The following is a 21,814-nucleotide window of genomic DNA, read 5'->3' on the forward strand; positions in this document are numbered from 1 at the left end:
CCTCCCCCCAGGGCAGGGGGGTACCTCTTAATGAGGATGCCCCTCCAGTGGCGGAAGGGGCCTGCGTAACCAGGATTCCAGGGATTCCTTTTCTGGACAAACCCTACCAGTGCTTCTGAGCAGCGGCCCAGTTGCTTACCTCTGGAAGTTTCTCTCTGCACCACTCAGCCCGGCCCACAGTAACATAGGATTCCTCAGTGCAGACAATTACCAGAGGTTTACCATATTCCCATCAATCTTTGCCCCAAACCGTAAAGGCGAATCCCGATGTTCCACCCAGTCAGAGGGATCTAGCAGCACTAGAGATTCAAAAGCTGCTTCAAAACGTGTCATCCAGTCAGTCACTCCAGGGTTGATAGGATCCGGATTTTAGTCTTGGTGCCAAAAAAGAAGGTGGACTGGAGGCCAATCTTGGACCTCAGTGTACTGAACAAATTTGTGCAAGAAACTATTCTAGATGGTCATTGTACAGTTTATCCTTCCCTTTTTGGAGAAAGATGATTGCATGTGCGATATAGATCTTCAGGATGCGTATTTCTTCATGAAGATGGGCAAACACTCCAGAAGATTTCTCCACTTCCAGCTAAGCTAAGCCAGTCGTTACCAATTTCAAGCACTGCCCTTTGGTCTCACCACAGCTCCCAGGATGTTTACCAAATGTATGGCAGTTGTAGCAGCTCACTTATGGCTACAGGGATTCGGTTTGTTTCCAGATTTAGGCTGGCTCCTCGCTGCCCCTCTAGGGGCATCTGCTGCTTTACACCTTGAACTGTGTTCTACGTCTTGCAGAGTTCTTAGGCATTTCAGTAAACGGGGGAAAAGCACAACGGTGTCCTACACAGGACATAGAATTCATCAGAGCAAAACTAAGCACAAAATCCTGTATGGCTTTCATTGCTCATCACAGACTGGTTAAGTTGAGATTGCATCTGCAAGTGATACACTCTCAAGACTTTAGTTCTTGCTCCTCTAGTGTTATAACTTTTTGGGTCCATGGCAGCAACAATCATTTTAGTCCCCCTGGCGCGGTACCATGTGAGGCTGCTTCTTTCTTTTGCTTCTGGTGTCACCGTGGTCACTGTTAACTCACCTAGCGTCCCACCCAATCCTCATAAAAAACACTGCAGACAGGATTTATCGTAGTAAATGAAGCCAGAAGAAAATTTATGGAGTTGTCCCTTCTGCCCTTTTCAGCCCAAGCCTGTAGTGACCACAGGTGCATCCCTGATGGGGCATTTTCAGGGAAAGACAGTCCAAGGCACTTGGTCCCTTCAAGAGTCTAGTCTGCATGTCAGTGTCCTAGAATTGAGGACAGCGCTTTTTAGCATTGCAAGCATTCGTTTGCCTTTCTTTCAAGGACAGTTGCTATTCATTTAGACATGTCAGTCTGGTACATCAATAAACGGGGGAACCAGATCCTACCCTCTGTCTGAGTTTGGTAATGGGTAATCGCCTACATCTGCTTTCTGACAGCATCACATCCCGGGGAACTCCGTGATTATGGACAAACTGAGCATATGTATTCTCCTGCCTCGAGTGGTCTGTCAATCCCAATGTAGTGAGGAAGCTCTTTCATTGATGGGGTCAGCCTTGCTGTGACCTGTTCACCTCTCCCATAAACCACAAATGCCGCAGCTACTTTGCACTATTCCCTCTCTCGGGGGTAGTCCCGAGAGATGCTCTTCTCCATGATTGGTCCCTGTGACTTCTGTATGCCTTATCACCAATCCCCCAATTTTTGAGGAAAGCCCAACTGTTGAGAAGCAAACCGGTTTTCATTACACCTTATTCGCCCTGTTAAGTCTGGTTTCCATTTCTCTGGCCTCACCTACTTCACTACTCGTGGCCTCTGTATCTAACTCCAGATCTGTTATCTCATCCCTAAGGCTTGGTCCATCCTGACCTACAAAATCTCGATAGCTGACTGCTTGGTTTTTCGACTTCCTGTAATTGCCAGTTGAACGTTTGTCCTCCTCAGTACAAAATATACTTCTGGCTTCTCATAAACTGTCCCCTTGGCAAATGTAAGAGACTTGTTTTTTTGTACTGATTAAAAACTGTCTTAATCCTTTCTCTTCTCCATTCAATAAGGTATTGGAAAACTTGACCACCATATTTCATTTGGGAGCCTCTATTTCTATCAGAGTTCATTTAGCTGTAATTTTGAATTTCTGTAACTGATTTGATGATCATTCTTTGTTAGTCTTTGCCAAACATTTCTCAAAGTTACTTTACATTTGAAGCCACCTTTCAAAGCGCCTTTGAATTTAACATTGGTCTTTGCAATGTTTGGGTCGTCAGCTTTTTCAGCCAACAGCCACCTGTGATCTCAAGTTTTTATCTTGGAAGACCGTCTTTCTGGTAGCTATCACATCGGCCAGAAGTATTTTAGAGTTACACGCTCTGTGTGTAAAACATCCATATGTCATTGTTCTGAGCCTCCACCCTCTTCCCTTTGAGCTTTGGCACTCAGGAGTACTGCAACATGAGAAAGGAAGGACATAGAATAGTTAGGTAAGATGTCCTTCTCATCCCATATTGCAGTATTTAACATATGGGTTTATCCTTTCTTCGCAAACATCCAGCCAGTATACAAAAGTTTTCAGTCCTTGTGTGGTGGGTTGGACATTGACGTCTGCACGCACCCGCCCTCAGAACTTCTCAGCTGCCAGTCGAACGCCAGGTGTTCCTGCTTTCATGGCCATCTATTTTGACAAGTCAAATAAGTGCCCAGTTGGGGAATCTTTCAATCCGTTTCTTTCATTTAATGCTTGTTCATGTCATCCAGAAAGGGCAACTGTAAGTATGGCAGTCAGGTACCTTACAAAGATGCCTACGGTCAGAGCCTCTTTTTGTTTGGGACGGTCTCACGGTTACAAGGCCTGCTCCATTTGTTAGGTGTTCATGCCCAAGACGTTGCGCAGCCGTTTGCATCCGCTTAACTTGTACTTTGAAATTCTGAGGTTAAAACAAATAGCTTTAGGGATTGAGAGCTCCTCCGATGTAGCTATGGAACTGCCAAAAAGGCCAAGACTATGCAGCCTACCATCTCAGCTACACCTCTAGTGTCCGACCCTCAGCTTGTGGCTGATGTCTTCCTGGTAGAGGAATTGATCTCCACTGCCCTGGATATAGCGGATACCTTCTGAGAAACTGCACAGTCCCACATAAAGGGCATGTCCATAGAGGTTTTACCGGCATCAGTTTCCAACGGGGGTAGTGGGCCAGAGCTTTCAGTAGATCTGTCTGATGCCTCTGGTTCCTTACAGACTCCAGGCCTTTCTCCCTCCAGACACCCGCCAGAATGTTTCTTAAAAAGGAGGAGAAAAAGCACGTTTCTACTCTCACTGAAAGCATTCCCGACTGGCAGACTTTCAGCCAAATTCTGTTTAATGCCTTCATGGCTGTGTGTCCTACCTCTGCAGGGACTACTAACATCCCTCCTCCCATTCTGAGTCCAAGGCCTCATGCCACAGACCCAACCATGAAGGACGAGCACTCTGACACTTCATCTGAAGGTTCACTTTCCTACAGTTCGCAGCTTTCTTCTCCCTTGGGGTATGGTTCTCCAGATAATCTGACCATGTCTCTCCAGCTGACGATTTGACTTTTGGGGGCAAAAAATCGCGAAGATGAAAGAGCATTTTAAGTGAGAGTCCTCTGAAATGACTGAGGTCCAAAAAAGATATCCGTCAACGAACAAAACCAAATGGGATGTAGGATTGCAAAGAAACCGAGCAGTTCAGCAGCAATTTAATAGTAAAACAGAATGCTTTTATTCACTTATTCTAGCGCTTCGGTGTAACCACCTTCAAGGAATACAAATATACAATCTCTAAATCCATATTTATACAACCCATTCATCAATTAAACTCTGAGATTCAATTAAACAACAACACTTCACATTTAAAGTAAACTTTTCCTATGTAACTCATTATTTAGTCTGTTAGGTACAAGTGTTTTGTACTTTAAAATATAAATACATTCCTTATGCAACAACTTTTCTTTCAAGAATTTTTCATCTCACATTTGCAATTAATTTGTTCCAATGTAGAACCCTGCTATTATGTTCCATTTTAAAATGTGCAGAAATGATCTTATCCTCTCTCTACTGTTTTATGTCCCTCAGATGTTCCATAAATCTAATGTGGAACATCCTTTTTGTTTCTCTGATGTAAAATAAATCACAGGGGCAACGTAAAGCATATATAACCCCTTTATCGCATGTGTAGTTCCACGGTGGTGCAGCGGTAGCGTTGTTGCCTCACAGCAAGAGGTTCTCCCGTTCGATTCTCAACAAGTGTGCGGGGAGTGCCTTCTTTGTGGAGTCTGCATGTCCTCCCCGCGGGTCGAGTAGCATTCTGAAAGACATGCGTGAATGGACGTGTCTTCGTTGAAGGTTGGGCGTCGTGCTGGCAACTCTGCACAGTAAAAACCTACTGCCAATCATTAGTGGACCGGAGTTGCGCTGTGGCAACCCCTAACCGGGAAAAGCCGAAAAACAACTGTCACATGTGTATGCCCCTCTAGACATAAACTTGACACTTAATATATTACTAAAATTAACGATGTGGGAGCAAACTGAACATCTACCACATTTAAAAGTTCCCAAATTCCTTAAGGACCTTTGTATATCTATCAATGGCATAACAAAAACCCATTGGACCAACATGTCCTTTATGTTTGTAACTTTCATGTAAGACTGAGCGAAAATCGGATACTATCTTTGCCAAAAGTTTCCAGTAATATTTGTCCATACCTACAATTTCTTTGCTTGTGATGTTATGCATGTAAACAAAAAATGCTTGTTCTTTTCTATTTTGCTTTAAATATACTTCCCCGAGGTTATATTAATACCACTTCCATGGTCAGATGTTTTATTTTGAACCAAACCATTCATAACTTTACATTCTACCTCTTTCACCGCAGTCAAATCATACCGTCTTTCTAAGAGCATCTCTGCTGATTTCTTTATTTCCTGTCTCAAAATGTTCCCATCATTATAGATCCTAGAAAAACGCAAAAACTCCCCATAAGTAAGAGCTGCTAATAAGTGGGGGGGGGTGGAAACTGGAAGCATGGAGGGTCCTGACTACCATCCAAAAACTTCCTCTGCACATTACTAACAGTAGAACCATCACTGCTACCCTCCAGAATCAAATCCAAATACACTACTTTCTTTCCTTGTTGTAGCCCATCAAAAGATCTAAAAGAATTCTGATGCAAGTCAGCAACAAAATTGGCTACTCTATCTTGACCCCCCCCCCTTTAAAAATCAGATCAGTGCATCTGAAAATACACATTCCTTATTAAACTCCTGCCTTAACAGGAATGAAATTTCAAAAGAAGGCATAAACAGATTGGCATACATGGGGGCAAAAGGAGCTCCCATATCTGTTCCCTGTTTAACCATTTGATTATTATAACAAAAATCATTTTTTAAACAAATCCATTAATTCCACTATAAAGTTAGAGTGTGGATTGTCCCCCAAAAAGTAAGAAATAGCCCTTAGGCCATCCTCATGTTTAATAGATATGGTACAGACTTTTTACGTCTAACTACCCAATACATATCTCTAAAAATCAAAACTGTCCTGTCTGTATGAGGACGTTTTCTGAACATGCGGAAGTAATTTATGTAATAAAAGGCCCACATTATGAAGGAATAGTTCTGCCTGGAGTATGTCATACTTTTGTGTATCTTGGACAAACAGAAAAAAAACCAACCATTTCACTATTCTCATGAAGTAATTTTGCTTTTGTATCTTTTTTAGTAAAATAGCCCAACCTTACACCCTTTTCCAGTAACTTTTCATGTTCTTTCAAAGCTATTTCAAGTTTTTTTTCGCATACTTGATAGACTTCCAGATCTGTAAGATGGTCCATACACATTTTATGATATTGCATTACATTCATTATTGCTATTTTGTTTTCCTTGTCAGCCGGTTTAATCACCAGGTCCTTTATGTTTTGCAGCTCCCTTAAAGCCTTCCATTCTTTGAATGTTAAATTGTACGCAATCTTCCCTTTGTTACTTAAAACATCTTCACATATATTTTCCCCTCCAAAATTCACTAAAGAATTAAAATGTGACACGTTCATTTATAAAAGGAGGAATAAACGTATTTAACACTGGAACATTTGATGTATGAATAATGCAGTAAGCTTTCATATTGTCACTAAATGTTTCATCGATTTTCTTGTGACATGAATAAAAACTATCCTCTGTTTCGTTCTCAGAACTAGAAACACCACCATTCATATCGCAAGCAAAAAAAAATTTCAAATGCAACTTTCGAACAAGCTTAAAAATCTCCTGTTTAACTATATGACCCCCTAGGAATTACAGTAGGTACAAATTTAAGACCTAAATTTAAAACTGTATACTGTTCTTCAAAGCACAATTGGACAAGTTTACTACCAAATTACGGTTTACAGAATCATAAATGACATTATCGTTTAAATTTCTTACTGTTGAAATGTTCATTTCTGTAGTCCTTTTCCGTTTGCGTTGTTCCTGCTTCGTTTTTGTCCCTGTCGTTGGCTGGTACTGTTCCCATCCACTCCAAAAGCATCGTTGAAGGTCCACAGCTTGTTGAGGAGGAGGTAAAAATGGAAAATCACTTTCCGAACTGTCATACCATTCTGACTGGCTGGCCCCTTCAGAGGACACGAAACAGAGGCCGCCTTTTTCAAACTTCTGTTCTTCCGTTGTTGCTTCTTTCATTGATTAGGCAAAGCCACAAAGGCCCACCCCCTTCGTAGTCACCAGCGTAACAATTTTGTTTTATTTAAACTCAACTAACTCCGCTACCAAAGCAGACAACTTGGAATTAACCCTTTCCAAAAAACTGTTAAACGTTGGTCGTTCCTAAAGAAGCACTAATAGTGTTTGACTAAGACGCCAATTCCTGCTTCAGTTTATTGTGCTTATCTCTATCCCTCAAAATATGTAGCCACTCCATCACACACTTATGCGAAGCAGCTACCCAACATGTTTTAAATTGTTTATCCACAGGGCAATTACCAAACGAAGTACTGGGACTTTTTTTTTTAATAAAACGAAGACACCTTGGTGTAACATCAAGCTCAGTGTAATGCTGCAGTCCCAGAATATTAAAATGTACCTTCATTTCGTTCTCTAACAATCTTTCAAATTTTTCACAAAGTTCCCTCTTGTCTGTGGGGATAGCATTGAAAGTTTGACCCACAGACAAAAACAGGTTAGATGAACATTTGGATCTTTCAGTGATGAACTTATCAAAAAGTTGCCCAACATGCTGACTTACAGGACAACCATCATTTTGTACAGTAGAACTGCTCCAGAATTGTTCAGTTGTCCTTTGGGCCCCAGGAAGGGAACCTATGCCACCAACTGCTCCCATAGCAGAGGTGGACTCCTCACGAAATAACAGAGGAAAATCCACATTTGGATCTGAAGACATAGCAATAAAACAGCACCACCTTCATTCCAAAATACTTCAGTGAACAAAACCAAATGGGATGTAGGATTACAAAGAAACAGAGCAGTTCAGCAGCAATTCAGTAGTAAAACAGACTGCTTTTATTTCACTTATTGTAGCGCCTCGGTGTAACCACGTTCAAGGAATGCAAATGTACAATCTAAATCCTCCAGTTTTATACAACCAATTCATCAATTAAACTCCTTTGAGTTTCAATTAAACAATTAATAGCACTTTACATATAAAGTAAACTTTTCCAATTTAACTCATTATTTAGTCCCTTAAGTACCAATGTTTTATACTTTAAAATGTAAATACATTCCTTGTACAACAGCTTTTCCTTCAATAATTGTTCATCTCCCCATTTACAATTTGTTCCAGTATAGAACCCTACAGTAATGCAGAGTTGCTATTATGTTCCATTTTAAAATGTGCAGAAATTTTCTCATCTTCTGTCTGTTTTATGTCCCTCAAATGTTCCATAAATCTAATATGGAACATCCTTTTCTATCCAAAAAAGATATGACCTCTTTCAGATGGCCCCCCCAAGCCAGTCTGCTGTCCCCCCAGTTCTGTCTGCCTTCCTGGCTACTTTCTCCTCTGCATCCTTAAATCCTGACCGTCAACCACCTGCCACCCACAGACTTGATAGCAGTCTCAGGGACTTTGTAAAGTCTAAGTACCTCTAAGTGTCCGCCAGCAGACCCTGCCGCCATTTCAGCTTCCATAGATAAAGCATCTAAACTACCCTCCATTACTTTCTTGCCTGACAGCAAAACCATGGAGCACTTGGGTAAGAAAATTTACACCTCTGCCATCTTGTCCCTCAGGGCTACTAACTACCAGACACACATGGCTAAATATGCCTTGTCACTCCTGGAAGAAGCCTCCAAGAAACTGGCTGTTACACCAGATTGTGCTACCAAAACTTAAGTGTCTTCCCTTTTGGCTCTCCCCTTCCAGGTCACCAGGCACTCAAATGCAGCTATGGTGCTGCTGAAGCGTCAGCAAGGTCAGCAGCAGCCATAAGAAGGTACTCCTGGCTGCACCTCCAGCCCCTTCCAGATGTCAGAGCAAAGCTGATTGGTGCCCCTTGGACAACACAGCCTTATTTGAGCAAAAGTGGCTGACTTGTTTACGTCACTTAAGCAAAAGGGGAAAGAAGTGCAGGATTTGAAACACCTGTTAGTCTCCCCTATTCATAAATTTCAAAGAAACTTCCCAGCTAAAATATAGTTCATTAGAAAACATTCCCACCCTGCTGCTCCCCCTGGGCCTAGAAAACCTACCAGAAAGCAACCCCGCTCCAGCTAGAGCTACACCTACTTCTAGCCAGAGGCTGTCTTTTCAAGACAGGGCAGGTAGCATCTAACTACCTGCCAAACCTACAACCCCCGCCGTGTCCTTCAACTCCCTCTGTCGGTTTGCCCCTCTCACTGTCTCCCTGTGTGAGCATCCATCACCTCAGACAAATGGGTCCTTTACATCTTTTAAAATGGGTATTTCATGACCTGGCTATTGCCCCCAAAGAGGAAAGGCATCCCACAACCTCCAAAACAACTACATCTCTTGCAACCAGTTCAAGACACCATAGAACCAGTGCCCCCCTGTCTAAAAAGTTTTTTCATGGTACCAAGGAAAGAAGGTCCTTTGAGACCAATTCTAGACCGGTCACATCTCAACCTGTTTCTAAAGGTTCCAACCTTTAGGATGTTGAGCCTGCCAACCCTTTTTCCTCCTCCTATTCCTCAGGAGAGTATTGCCATCTTGCATATAAAAGATGCCTATCTCCACATCCCCATAAAGACCACCTTCACGAAATACCTGAGGTTCTTGGTGGACCCTTCTCACTTTCAGTTCTCTGCCTTGCCCTTTGGGCTTTCACCAAATGTTTGGCTCCAGTGATTGTCTTCTGCAGGACAAAAAAGAATCTAGATATTCCCTTATCTGGACAACCTCCTGTTATAGACAAGCCACAAGGAGATCCTTCTGCATCATGTATGCCTGGTTCCTCCTACAGTCTCCAGGATTCCAGATAAATTACCCAAAATTCCACCTGGAACCTACTCAAAAGATGTTCTCTTCCTGTGGTGCGATATGGTACCATTAGCAAGACTTCATATGCGAAAGTTCCAATGGTACTTTTCGTCAGTCTGGACACAACACTTCCACCCCTTGGAGTACAGGGTTCCCCTCATTCCATGCCTCACACTAGAAATCCACTGGTGGTTCACACAGGTGACCCTCAATCCAAGCCTTTCTCTCCATCCACCATTACCCACACAGATCATAAACAAAGATGCCTCTGATGTGGGCTGGGAGCAACTCTGGGACATCATACAGTGCAGGTTCTATGGACAGAGCCACGAAATCAAGAACGCATCACTGTTTGAGCGATGAGGACAATCCTCCTGGCTCTTGAAGCTTTCCATGTCTTCAGAAAAGCCCAATAAAGATTTTTACAGACAGTACCACAGTCCTTTTGTACCTCAGCAAACAAGGAGGGACCAAGTCCTACTTACTTTGCAGACTAGCTGCCCTAGTATGGGAATTTGCCCCTCACAGGGGATGATGCTGCAGGCAGTCTACATTCCCTCTCTACAGATCTCAGGCAGACCATCTCAGCAGAGCCATCACAAACCACCACAAATAGATGCTTCACAGGGATGTCTTCCTGGATTTGGTCCACTGGTGGGGTGCACCTCAAATATACCTGTTTGCCTCCTCCCATCAATGGGCAACTTTCTGGATTTTGCACCAGGACACCACATCCATCCCCAGGTACTGGCAACAGATGCCTTCTCAATCTCTTGGAAGGGGAAGTTTATCTATGCATTCTCCCCTTCCCCATTCATCCAGAAGATCCTGCTGAAAATCCAGCAGGACAGACCAGAAATCTTGTTTGCGACTTCATAGTGGCCAAGAGAGTATTGGTTCCCCCTACTCCCAATTATCCAAGGGCAATCACCACAAGTTACCCTCCAGAGTGCACCTTCTCGCACAACACAAGGGATCCCAAATACACCCGTAGTGGCAGTTACTGCATGTCGCCCTGTGGTTGATGGGATTCAGATCCCCTTCAGACACCTTTACAATGAGGATGTGCTCACTGTCCTGCAGGAGGCCAGGAAACCAAATGCAAGAAAATCTTACCTTTCAGAGTGGAAGAGATTTTCTTTATGATGTTACAAAAGACAGTTGAACCCGCTTGCAAGTGAAACCTGTCTTTCCGTCTTACCTGTACGAGTTACTTCAGACAGGTTTGGCCTACTCCTCCATTAAAGCCCACTTGGCTATTTCAGCATGCCTTCCCCTGGACCCCCCCCCCCTAGCGTCCAGGGTGCCAGCCAAGCTGTTTCTCAAAGGGGTTCTTTACCTGATGCCCCCCACTCCCATGGGACATTAACTATGTTTTGGAAAAGCTCGTGCTTCCTCCATTTGAGCCAGCAGAGAACGCCGCCTTAAAATTCTGTACATAAAAAACAATGCTACTCATGGCCTTGACTTCAGCCAGAAGAGTATCAGAGCTACAAGCCCTCATGGCTACCCCGCCTTTCCTAGTCTTCCACAATGACGAGGTTACTCTTGGAACTAACTTTTCATTCATGCCCAAGGTGGTGAATGGACCTCTCCCTGTATCGAGCCATCCACCTACCTACCTTCTTTCCTAATCCATAGGGGGACAGTGAGAGAGTATTTCACTCTCTGGATGTTCATAGATAACTCTGGTTTTACCTGCATAAAACCAAGCCCTTCAGACAGGCTGATAAACTGTCTCCTTTCATCTCAGAGCCCTGGGGAAGGCAGTAACCAAACAAGCTATTTCTACCTGAATTTCCAAAGCCATCACCTTCCGCAACAAATACCGTGGGGAATCCTTGCAAGGTACTGCCCATGCACACTCCAGGGCTATGGCTTCCTCAAGAGCCTTCTTGAAAGGTCTGGATACCTCTACCATTCTTGAAGCAGCCACTTAGTCATCAGTGCATATCTTCATCAAACGCTACAAGTTAGACCACATTTCCAAGGCTAGGGCCGATTTTGCCAGAGCTATCCTTCACGGATTCCTGGAAACCACCTTTAGACCACCACCTCCTCCTTCACAGTGAGCTTTGGCACTTGCCCATATGTTGAATACTGCAAGATGGGAATAGGAGGATATAGAAAAGTTGTGTAAAATCTTACTATAAGCATAGATGTCCTTTTCCATGTTGCAGTATTCCTTCCTTCTCCTGTTAAGCTGCATTTCCCTTTCTGGGTGGCATAGGACTGGCATTGCCCTTACTAGGACTGGTCCAACTGGGGCTTGCAGTTCTGAGGGCTGGTGCATCCAGGCCATTTTTTATGGCCCATATTCCCTGAGCCACGTCAGATGTCCAACAACACTATACAGGGACTTATAACTTTTCTATACTGGCCGGACATTCGCAAAGCAAGAGGAATAAATCTATATGTTTAATCCTGCAGCATGGAAGAGAAGGATATCTGTGGTAAGATTTTACACCAGTTTTCTTTATCCTGAGACTGGGTCCGACTGGGGCGCTCAGTTCTGAGGTCTGATATGTACAGGCATCACTTTTATAGCCCACGTTCCGTTAGCCAGCACCAGTTGTCCCATGTACCCTGCAGTGACTAGAAGCTTTTGTATACTGGCTGGATGTTTGGGTAGCAAGAGAGGAAAACCACAAGGGTTTGGAATGCTGCAACATGGAAGACCAGGACATCTACGGTTATGGTAAGATTTTACGCAACTGTTCTTTTAAGCTGCCAGATTTGATGCATTTAATCCCTAGTGACAGAGCCAGTATATGTTACCTTCTGTCTGACAGGTTAAACTGGAATCTTTTCTGCTACAACCTAAGTGTTTGAAATTGATACCCAACTGCTGATGCAGGTCTTAATGCAGAACTTCACACTGCACCCAAGGGCTGGTTCATTGCTGGGACTTCAGTCAGTCATGGCTTTTATTGTGGCAAACTTCACTTTTGCAGGGACTGACCTCTACTTTTAACAGGCTTTGGAGGGGGCAGGGTTGAAAGGCATATAATCCCTGCATATGATGCTGGTGTTCCCATTTTGTCATAACTACAGCAGGCCCCTCTCAGGAATATCAAAAATACTACAGCATGTCAGTGACTTGCACTGCAGTCCCCTTCTAAAGGATCGCTGCAGATTTCTTAAGGAGACCAAACCTCATAGAAATATTTAATATCTTCAGTGTGTTTAACATCTTCAGAGTACAAGTGTTCAGTCGAAGTTCTGCAAAACCCCTTGTGAGACCAGACTGAGTTGCAGGCTTTACAATTCTTTGGGGGGGGGGGTCCCCCTTGTTCTTGCTCAAGAATTGCAAGACCATCTTTGCTGATGTTCTTCGTGTTTCACTGTTGCAGTCATCACATTTGGGTTATTTGCCTGCAGGTAGCCCTCAGCCGGCCTGAATACCAGAATCTTTGGATTTCTGTGTCGGATGCTGTCGCTTCTTCCATGACGTCAGGAGTATAAAACATGCAGCCGATGGCATTACATCAGTCTTTCTTGCCGTGCGGTGCCCGAAGCAGAAGCATTTCGCAAGTGCCAGTCGTCAGACTCCTGAAATTTTCGTTTGAGTTTCAGACTTGAAGTCTTCAAAAATATAAGCACCCCATTGGGGATCCTTTTTTCTTGTCATAACCAATGTTGGAAAAAATTAACAATTATCTTGCCTGTGGAAAGCAAATACCTCATAGAGATTTTCAATCTTACTGCATCACCTGTTTAGGCCCAGACCACGTCTCTCGCGGTCAGTTTTGTGCCTTGTTCAACACCCAAACTATTCGTCGTCTGGTTATTTTTGTAGCTAAATACATTCATTCTCAATCTCTGTACTCCGAAATGGCTTCATTAAGCTATCCGACTACAGACCTTCCGAAAAGACGTAAGGATAAAGACAGACCGCATAGGTCCAAAACTGCCGATGACTCTTCCGTTAAGCTTGTCGTCAGTCTGCCGGTACTCGGGCGCTACCACCTCTACAGATTCGCAGGCCTCTACTGAGACCCATTCGGAGTCCGGTATGCCGCGAGATGCTTCGACTATGGACAATAGTCGACAACACAGGATGTCTGTACCTTGGATGGGTCCAGAGCCGCTGTGCAGGCACTGGCTTCTGAGGGTGTATTTAGGCCTACTGATTTTCATATTAAACAGACGACTTTGTTTCAAGCTAAGAATACTGAATTCCTCAGGCCTAAAGCTCGCACTACGCCTAGAAAACAGACTACCAAACCGCATTCTCAGGGCCCATATGCCTCAAAACCAAATGATTAGAATGGCTGAAGACCTTATTACCTTAATTAGGGGAAGCCAATCCCCCCCCCCCCCCCCCCCGGAGACCTACACCTGATTTTCTTTCTGATTCTTCTGATCAGGAGTCTGATATTTCTGTTCCTCCTGACTACCAGGATTTACCCTTATCTACTATGAGGGTTCTGATGCAGAGGATTCCATTCCCTCTGCTTCCCCTCCAGAAGATTTTTCTTTTGGTGAAACCTTGCATACCCTTAGGGAGCATTTCTGCTGGGAAAGCCAGGACTTTTCTGAGTCCAAAAAGAGACTTGAGGAATTTTTACTCTTGCTTCAACACAGGCCTCTAGCTAATCCCTCCTGTTCTGGAGATTGTAGATGTTTTCTTGGAATCCAGCCTTATCCCAGACACTTTGCCTCCAGATCCCAGGAAATCTGACTGGTACTACAGAATACCTGACTCTCTCAAATTCCTTTTCAAGAATCCTACTGCGGATCAGAGACAATTTCCCAAGGACCAAAAGGCATTAAGGATACTGCTGCCAAAAATCCTACTCCTCCTGATAGGGACTCTAGAGCTTTAGATAGATAGGGTAAGAAAGTATACACTGCTGCTGCTTTGGCCATTAGGGCTTTAAATTGCCAGTTTCATGAGTATCAACAGCGTATTATGGGATTACTTAAACAGAAAATGATGTTGATTCCTGACTGTGCTGAACACAAAGATTTGCAAGAGTTAATGCATTCTGCTGAACAAGTTGGTAAGCATACTTTGCAATGTGGCTTTGTTGCTTTAGAAGCATCTTGCAGGACTGCTGTCACTGGGTCTGTACTTAGAAGGCAAGCTTGGCTTAAGGAACAGAACTTGCCAGATCATGTTAAAGCTAAATTACTGGATGCACCCATAAACTAAGACCACCTTTTTGGCAACAAAGCAGAAGTCCTCAAAAGGAAGGAGGAAAAAGCTAAATCTATGCAAACTGTTAGATTTCTTACAAATACAGCCTCCTAGATTCAGTAGGTATTGGCATTCAAAGAACTGATCTTTTCCAGTCCCTTCCAGGCCTTCTCGGTCCAAACCCAGGAACAGCAGACCACCAAGACTTCAGTCTCAGGCTATGCACAGGTCTAAGCAGTGGGGGACTCCCACTTCCAAAGCAGAGAGTAGTAAACTTACCCCCCCCCCCATGGAAAAATGACACAATGACAACTCTTCCAAGCCCTGCTCAACTACTTGCTCTCTTAGGAGGAAAGCTTGCCCTGCATGCAAAAAACTGGGAACTCATTACCCAGGACAAATGGGTTTTAAACAGTTTCCCTAGGATACAAATTCCACTTCCACTCACTCCCAACCCCAAGTGGATGGCCAGACCTCCCCCCAAATCAGTGGGTGGAGGCCCAAAAACAGGTGCTATCTCTCCTCGGTATCAGGACTATTCTACCTGTCCCAGCAGAACAAAGGGGACAAGATTTTTATTCAAGACTGTTCCTAGTTCCCAGAAAAGAAAACTCCTGGCGTCCTATCCTGGACCTGTCTATTCTCAACACCTTTTTGGTGGTTCCAAAATTCAAAATGCTAGCTGTTCAACAGCTTCTTCCTATGCTAGCCAAGGATGCCTGGCTGGCAACCTTAGACTTAAAAGAAGCTTCCCTGCACATCCCAATAAGGGAATCCTGCAGACGATACCTACATTTCAGGGCAGGTTCCATGCACTGTCAGTTCTCTGCACTTCCCTTTGGTTTATTTACTGCGCCCAGGGTATTCACAAAGTGCCTAGCTCCAGCCATTGCATTTTGCAGACAGAGAAATATTCAGAATTATCCATACTTGAGACGATTGCCTGATTCTGGCAGAAAGTCAGGACTTGCTATTACAGCACCTGGCATTTGTAAAGAGACATCTAACCTCACTGGGGTACACCATCAACGAGAATAAATCACACCTAGCACCCTGCTTAACAGTTTGTATTCCTGGGAGCAACCTTGAACACAACTTCCCAGATTGCATTCCTCACTCTGGAGAAACTGGAAACAAGTTTATTTGACAACCTACTTCACCCTACTGGCCACAAAAACACAGCTATCTGCAAGGAAAATCCTGCAAGCCCTGGGGTTCATGGCCTCTTGCATTCTGTTAATTCCATATTCAAGACTGCATATAAGGAAATGTCAATGGTATCAAAAAAGTCTATGGTGTCAACATTCTCAGGACCTGGAAGCCATGATTCCTATCATTCCTTGTCTAAGGGCACAGTTCCTTTGGTGGACAGAGGCCTGCTACCACAACAAGGGACTCCTTCACTCCGCCCCCTGCCGCCCAAACCCTATGAGGCTCATCAGACTATGCATGGGGGCTCACATGGCAGGGCAAGTGCGTTCAGGGCAAAATGGAACCCAAAACAGATGCACCTACATATCAGTCAAAAAAATGTTAGCTCTGACAGCCTTCAAAGACCTAATTCTTCCAGGACAACTATTGGTAAAGACAGACAACACCACAGTTATGTGATACATAAAGAAGCAGGGGGGGACTCATTCCTACCCACTCTGCAGACTAGCCATGGCTCTGTGGGAACACAGCCTTGAGCTACCAAGTGAAACTGCAAGCTCAATTCCTGTCAGGCAAACTAAATTCACTGTCAGACTTGAGCAGAAATCTCATGGACCCACACGAATGGAAACTGAACCCCAAAATATTCAAGCTCTTAAACAAATGGGGGACACCAGAGGCAGACCTGTTTGCCTCCCCTCAGAACTACCAATTGAATAAATTCTGCACCAGAACTCCCCACAGTCAAGCTTGGAAAGTGGATGCCCTGTCCTTTACCTGGGAAACCCCCTCAATTTATGCCTTCCCCCTCTGCCTCTTCTCTCAAAGGTTCTACTAAAGATCAAACAGGGCAAGCAAAGGACAATACTGTTTGCCCCAGACTGGCCACGCCAGCACTGGTACACCCTTTTGTGCAGTCTGACAGTGCTGCAACCATGGCACCTGTCTCAGACCCCTTCCCTGCTGTCCCAGCAGGTGGGACAGATTCTGCACCCTCATATTCAAACCCTGAACCTTGCAGCCTGGCTAATTCCCTGAGCTCACCTCTAGCAGCCCTCAGTCAGCAGGTGCTGGATGTCATCCTTGAGGCAAAGAGGCCTAGTACTAGAAAATCCTTTTCAGAAAAGTGGAAAAAATACTGTTCCTGGAGCCAGGCTCAGGGGATGGGTACAACTGTGCCCAGCTTACACTATATTCTCGATTTATTTAACAAGTGCTCCACAAGGGCATATTTTTCTCTTCAGTTAAGATTCATGCCTCTGCCTTTTCAGCACATTATAATACTGAGCCACCCCTCTTCTCTCATCCCCAGCTAAAACAATTCCTTAGAGGGCCAAAAATTTGACCCCCCCCCAGGAGAGCTCCCACTCCAGCCTGGGACCTTAACTTTGTATTGGAAAAACTCACCCCCCCTGCTTTTTTTGAATCAGTTGCTACAGCAGAGTTGAAATTCCTTTCTTGGAAAACGGCCTTACTTCTAGCCATCACTTCAGCAAGAAGAGTGTGTAAACTGCAGGCCCTCATGCCACTGGAACCCTTCATTGTCTTCCATGCGGACAGGGTTTCCCTCAGGACTAATCCATCCTTTGTCCAAGGTGGTGTCTAGTGTGGCTCTAAACCAGTCCATTCATTTGCCTACTTTTTTCCCTAATCCTCAAAGTAAGGGGGAAAGGATACTGCATTCTGTGGATGTGCACAGACAGCTTAGATTCTATTGGGACAGAACTAATCCTCTCGGAAAGTCTGACCAGCTGCTAGTTAGCTTTGATGCAGAGGGGAAGGCCATTTCAAAGCAAACCATTTCCAAATGGATAGCCCATTTCATCCATTTCTGCTACAAGCACCATGGAAAACCTACCCCACAGGGGATAAGATCACATTCCACCAGGGCTGCATCTACCTATATGGCATTTCTCAGAGGAGTCCCTACCAGGGACATCCTGGAAGCTACTACCTGTAGCTCTGTACATAATTTCACCAAGCATTATCACCTGCCTATCTTTTCTAAATCCAGAGCTGGATTTGCCACAGCAGTCTTACAGGGCCTGATTCTAGCCTCAATGCTCTTTTAACTGCCTCCACCCTTCCTTAGCTTTGGGAATTAACCCAATTGTGATGACTGCAGAAGTGAAACACGAAGAACATAGTACAGATGTTCGTGTTTCACTGTTGCAGTCCTTACACTTGGGTTATCCTGCTGGCAGGCTACCCGCAGTCGGCCTGAATTCCAAAGTCCTGGTCCGGCGTCGGTTGCCGTCGCCTCTTCCCTGACGTCCGTGCTCCAGGGGTATAAAAGATGCAGCCAATGCCATTTTCTTCAGCCTTTCTTGCAGAGTCATGCCCGAAGCAAAAGCAGTTCGCAAGTGCCGGTCGGCCGACTCCTGAGATATCGAAATTGAATTTCAGATCCAAAGTCTGCAATAAAACTAAGTACCCCATTGGGGAAACTTTTTTCTTGCTCCAGACCGATGTCAGAAAAAGTTAACAATTGTATTTCTTGTGGGAAGCAAATACCTTATAAGGATTTTCATTTTTATTGTATTCCATGCCTAGGCCCTGACCACAACGTTGCTAGTTGTCTGTTTTGTTCTAGATTTAACCAGTGCACTATTAAGCATCTGTACAAGTTTGCATTTCATTACTTTGGCCGTAGGTTTAACTATATTAATGCTGTCGGAACAGCCGACGACTGGAGTTCATAAAAAGTGCAAGGATAAAGAAAAGGACAGGCATCCGAGGTCCAAAACCGACGAAGCCTCTTCAAGGCCAGTCGCCGGTTCTCAGTGAGGTGCTTTCGCAGCCCCTGACACCTGCTACTTCAGAGCCACAGGCCGCCTCCGACTCCCACGTGGAGACAACTTGGCCTCTGGGTACTCAAGGTATTGGGCCTTCAGAAACTAATCCCTCAGATGGGTCCAGAGCCGCTGTGCAGGCATCTGCTTCTGAGGGTATTTTCAGACCTACACAGCTTTATATCAAGCCAACTTCAGCATCCAAGACAAAGACTAAAACGGCTTTAAAGACAAGGAAACATGTACAGCATTCTCCAGGACAGACTTCCATGCCTAAGAAACAGATGCTCAAAATGGCCGAAGACCTAATTACTTTGATCAGGGGTTCCCATCCCCCTCCTGATGAGACCTAGGCAAGACACTGAATATGATTCCTCTGATCAGGTTTCCATTTCCTCTGACTATACTCTTCAGAACAGGGATATTCTATTTCTCCCTATGAGGATTCTGATGCTGAAGAATCTGTTCCTTCAGCTTCTCCTCCTGAGGATTATTCCTTTGGGGGAAAACCATGCATACCATGAGGGAGCATTTCCACTGGGAGAGAAGATTATTCAGAATCTAAGAGGAGGCTCCGAGACTTTTTTCTACTACCTCAGCACAGACCTCTTGCTATTCCACCTGTTCTAGACATTGTAGATTATGTATTTTCAGAGTCCGGACTGTCTCCTGACTCTTTAACTCCTGCACCTGTTAAGCCAGACAGATACTACAGGGTTCCAGATTCTCATAAATTTCTGTACAAAAACCCTGCTGCTGACCCAGAAACTATATCTCAGGGTCCCAAAGGGGTCAAGGCCTCCACTGCAAAAAACCCTTTCCCCTCAGATAGGGATTCAAGAGCACTGGACAGATTGGGGGGGGGGGGTTTACTCTTCTGCTACCTTGGCTGTAAAGGTTTTAAATTCAGTTTCATATGCTTAAATATCAGCAATACTTAATGTCACTGTTAAAGCAGAAAATGTTGACAAGTTCTGAATGCTCTGAGAACAAGGAAATGCAGGATTTATCGCATGCAGCTGAAGTGGGAAAGCATACTTTGCAATGTGGTTTTGATTCACTGGAGGCCTCTTGCAGGGCCGCAGTTACAGGTTCTGTCATTAGAAGGCATGCTTGGTTAAAGGAACAGAATCTGCCCGATCATGTTAAAGCAAAATTATTGGATGCTCCATTACAGCATGATACTTTGTTTGGTGTTAAGGCAGAAGAGGTGTTGAAGAAAATGGAGGATAAAGCTAAATCAATGCAGACAGTAAAGTATTTCTTACAGGTACAGCCACCCAGATTTAGCAGGAACTGGCCTTCTAAGAACTGGTCCTTTCCAGTGTCAGGCCACAAAGAGGCAGATACAGACGCCCTAGAGGCAGACAAACAGCCCCAGGGTTCATACAGGTCCAAACAATGGGGTGCTTCTACCTCCAAAAGTGGAGAAGACAAATCACAGCCTTATAGGAAACAGTTCCAATGACTTCCCTCTGCCAATGCTAAGCACTTATCTTTTGGCAGCACCCTTAGGGGGAAAGTAGCACTTTTTCCACAAAATTGGCACATGATCACCCAGGACAAATGGATCTTAAATATAGTTTCTCAGGGCTACAGGTTCCACTTTCACACCCTTCCAAAAGCAAAAGGTATGCCAGACCTGCCACACAATCAATGGGCAGAGGCACAAAAACAAGTTTAGTCTCTCATGGACATGAGGGCTATTCAGCCAGTGCCGCAACAAGAGCAGGGACAAGGATTTTACTCGCTTCTTTTCTAAGTACCAAGAAATGACAAAGCCTGGAGACCAATTCTGGACCGGTCTATTCTAAATACTTTTCTGGACGTTCCAAAATTCAAAATGTTGACCCTGCAGCAGCTTTTGCCCATGCTGGGGCAAGAAGGCTTGGCTAGTAACTTTGGACCTCGGAGGCATACCTGCATGTCCCAATCAGACAATCTTGCAGAAGGTACCTCAGATTTATAGCTGGCTCAATGCACTGCCAATTCTCTGCACTGCCCCATGGCTTATCTACTGCCCCCAGGGTCTTCACAAAATGCCTGGCACCAGTAATTACATTTTGCAGACAGAGGAATTCAAATATATCCCTACTTGGACGACTGCTTTATTCAAGCAGAGACCAAAGACATTCTACTAAAGCATCTGGCATTTGTAAAAAGATTACTAATTTGCCTAGGGTACACAGTAAACGAGAAGAAATCAAAACTAGTACCCTCTCAAGAGTTGATATTCCTGGGTGCAAGCTGAAATACAACTGCCCAGATGGCTTATCTCAAGCCAGGCAAAGGCAACTGACTTCTTACTTCGAAAGCATGGCAACAAAGACCCAGTTATCTGCAAGAAAAATTCTGCAGGCTCTGGGCTACATGGCATCCTGCATTCTACTAATTCCATATGCAAAACTGCATATGAGGAAACTACAATGGTATCTAAAAAGTGTTTGGACTCAACATTGCCACAGCCTGGAAACATTAATTACTCTCATTCCCTGCCTGCAACAGGAGTTTCGATGGTGGGCACAGGCCTGTCACCACAACAAGAGACACCCATTCACTTTACCCACAGCCAGGCAGACACTAACAGATGCATCAGATTATGCCTGGGGGGGCACACATGGCAGGAAAATGTATTCAGGGTGCATGGCCCACAAGCCAAATGCATCTTCATATCAATCAAAAAGAGATGCTGGCTGTACAGAATGCCCTGACAGCCTTCAAGGACCTACTTCATCCGGGACAACTGCTGAGAAAGACTAACAATACTACAGTCATGTGGTACATAAACAAGCAAGGAGACACACATTCCTAACCCTCTGCAGACAAGCCATGATTTTGTTGGAACACAGCATTGACTTATCAAGTACACCTGCAAGCACAATTCCTGCCAGGAAAGACAAATACTTTGGCAGACGAACTAAGCAGAAATCTCATGGATCCTCACGAGTGGAAACTAAATTCACAAATCTTCAGCATGATAACAGGGAAATGGGGATGCCAAGACAAAGATGTGTGTGCCTCCCCTCACAACTGCTAGTTACAGAGATTCTGCACTCCATCGCAAACAAGCATAGAAAGTGGGTGACCTTTCATTCAGCTGGAAAGCCCTTACAGTATATGCCTTCCCTCCTCTGCCTCTCCTCCCCAAGAAACTCCTAAAGGTCAGACAAGAGAAGCCAAAAATGATCCTGGTTGCCCCAGACTGGCCACGCCAGCACTGGTACCCA

General features: G+C 44.4%; 1 protein-coding gene across 5 annotated transcripts in view; it reads left to right on the forward strand.

Annotated features, from left to right (window-relative positions):
• The window catches only part of HNRNPD (heterogeneous nuclear ribonucleoprotein D), a 608,599-nt gene that overhangs the window by 345,388 nt on the left and 241,397 nt on the right, over positions 1-21,814 (forward strand). The window lies entirely within an intron of this gene.

This window comes from Protopterus annectens, chromosome 2.part0, assembly GCF_019279795.1.
Source record: "Protopterus annectens isolate FY-2018-M chromosome 2.part0, PAN1.0, whole genome shotgun sequence".
Lineage (NCBI taxonomy): Eukaryota > Metazoa > Chordata > Ceratodontiformes > Protopteridae > Protopterus > Protopterus annectens.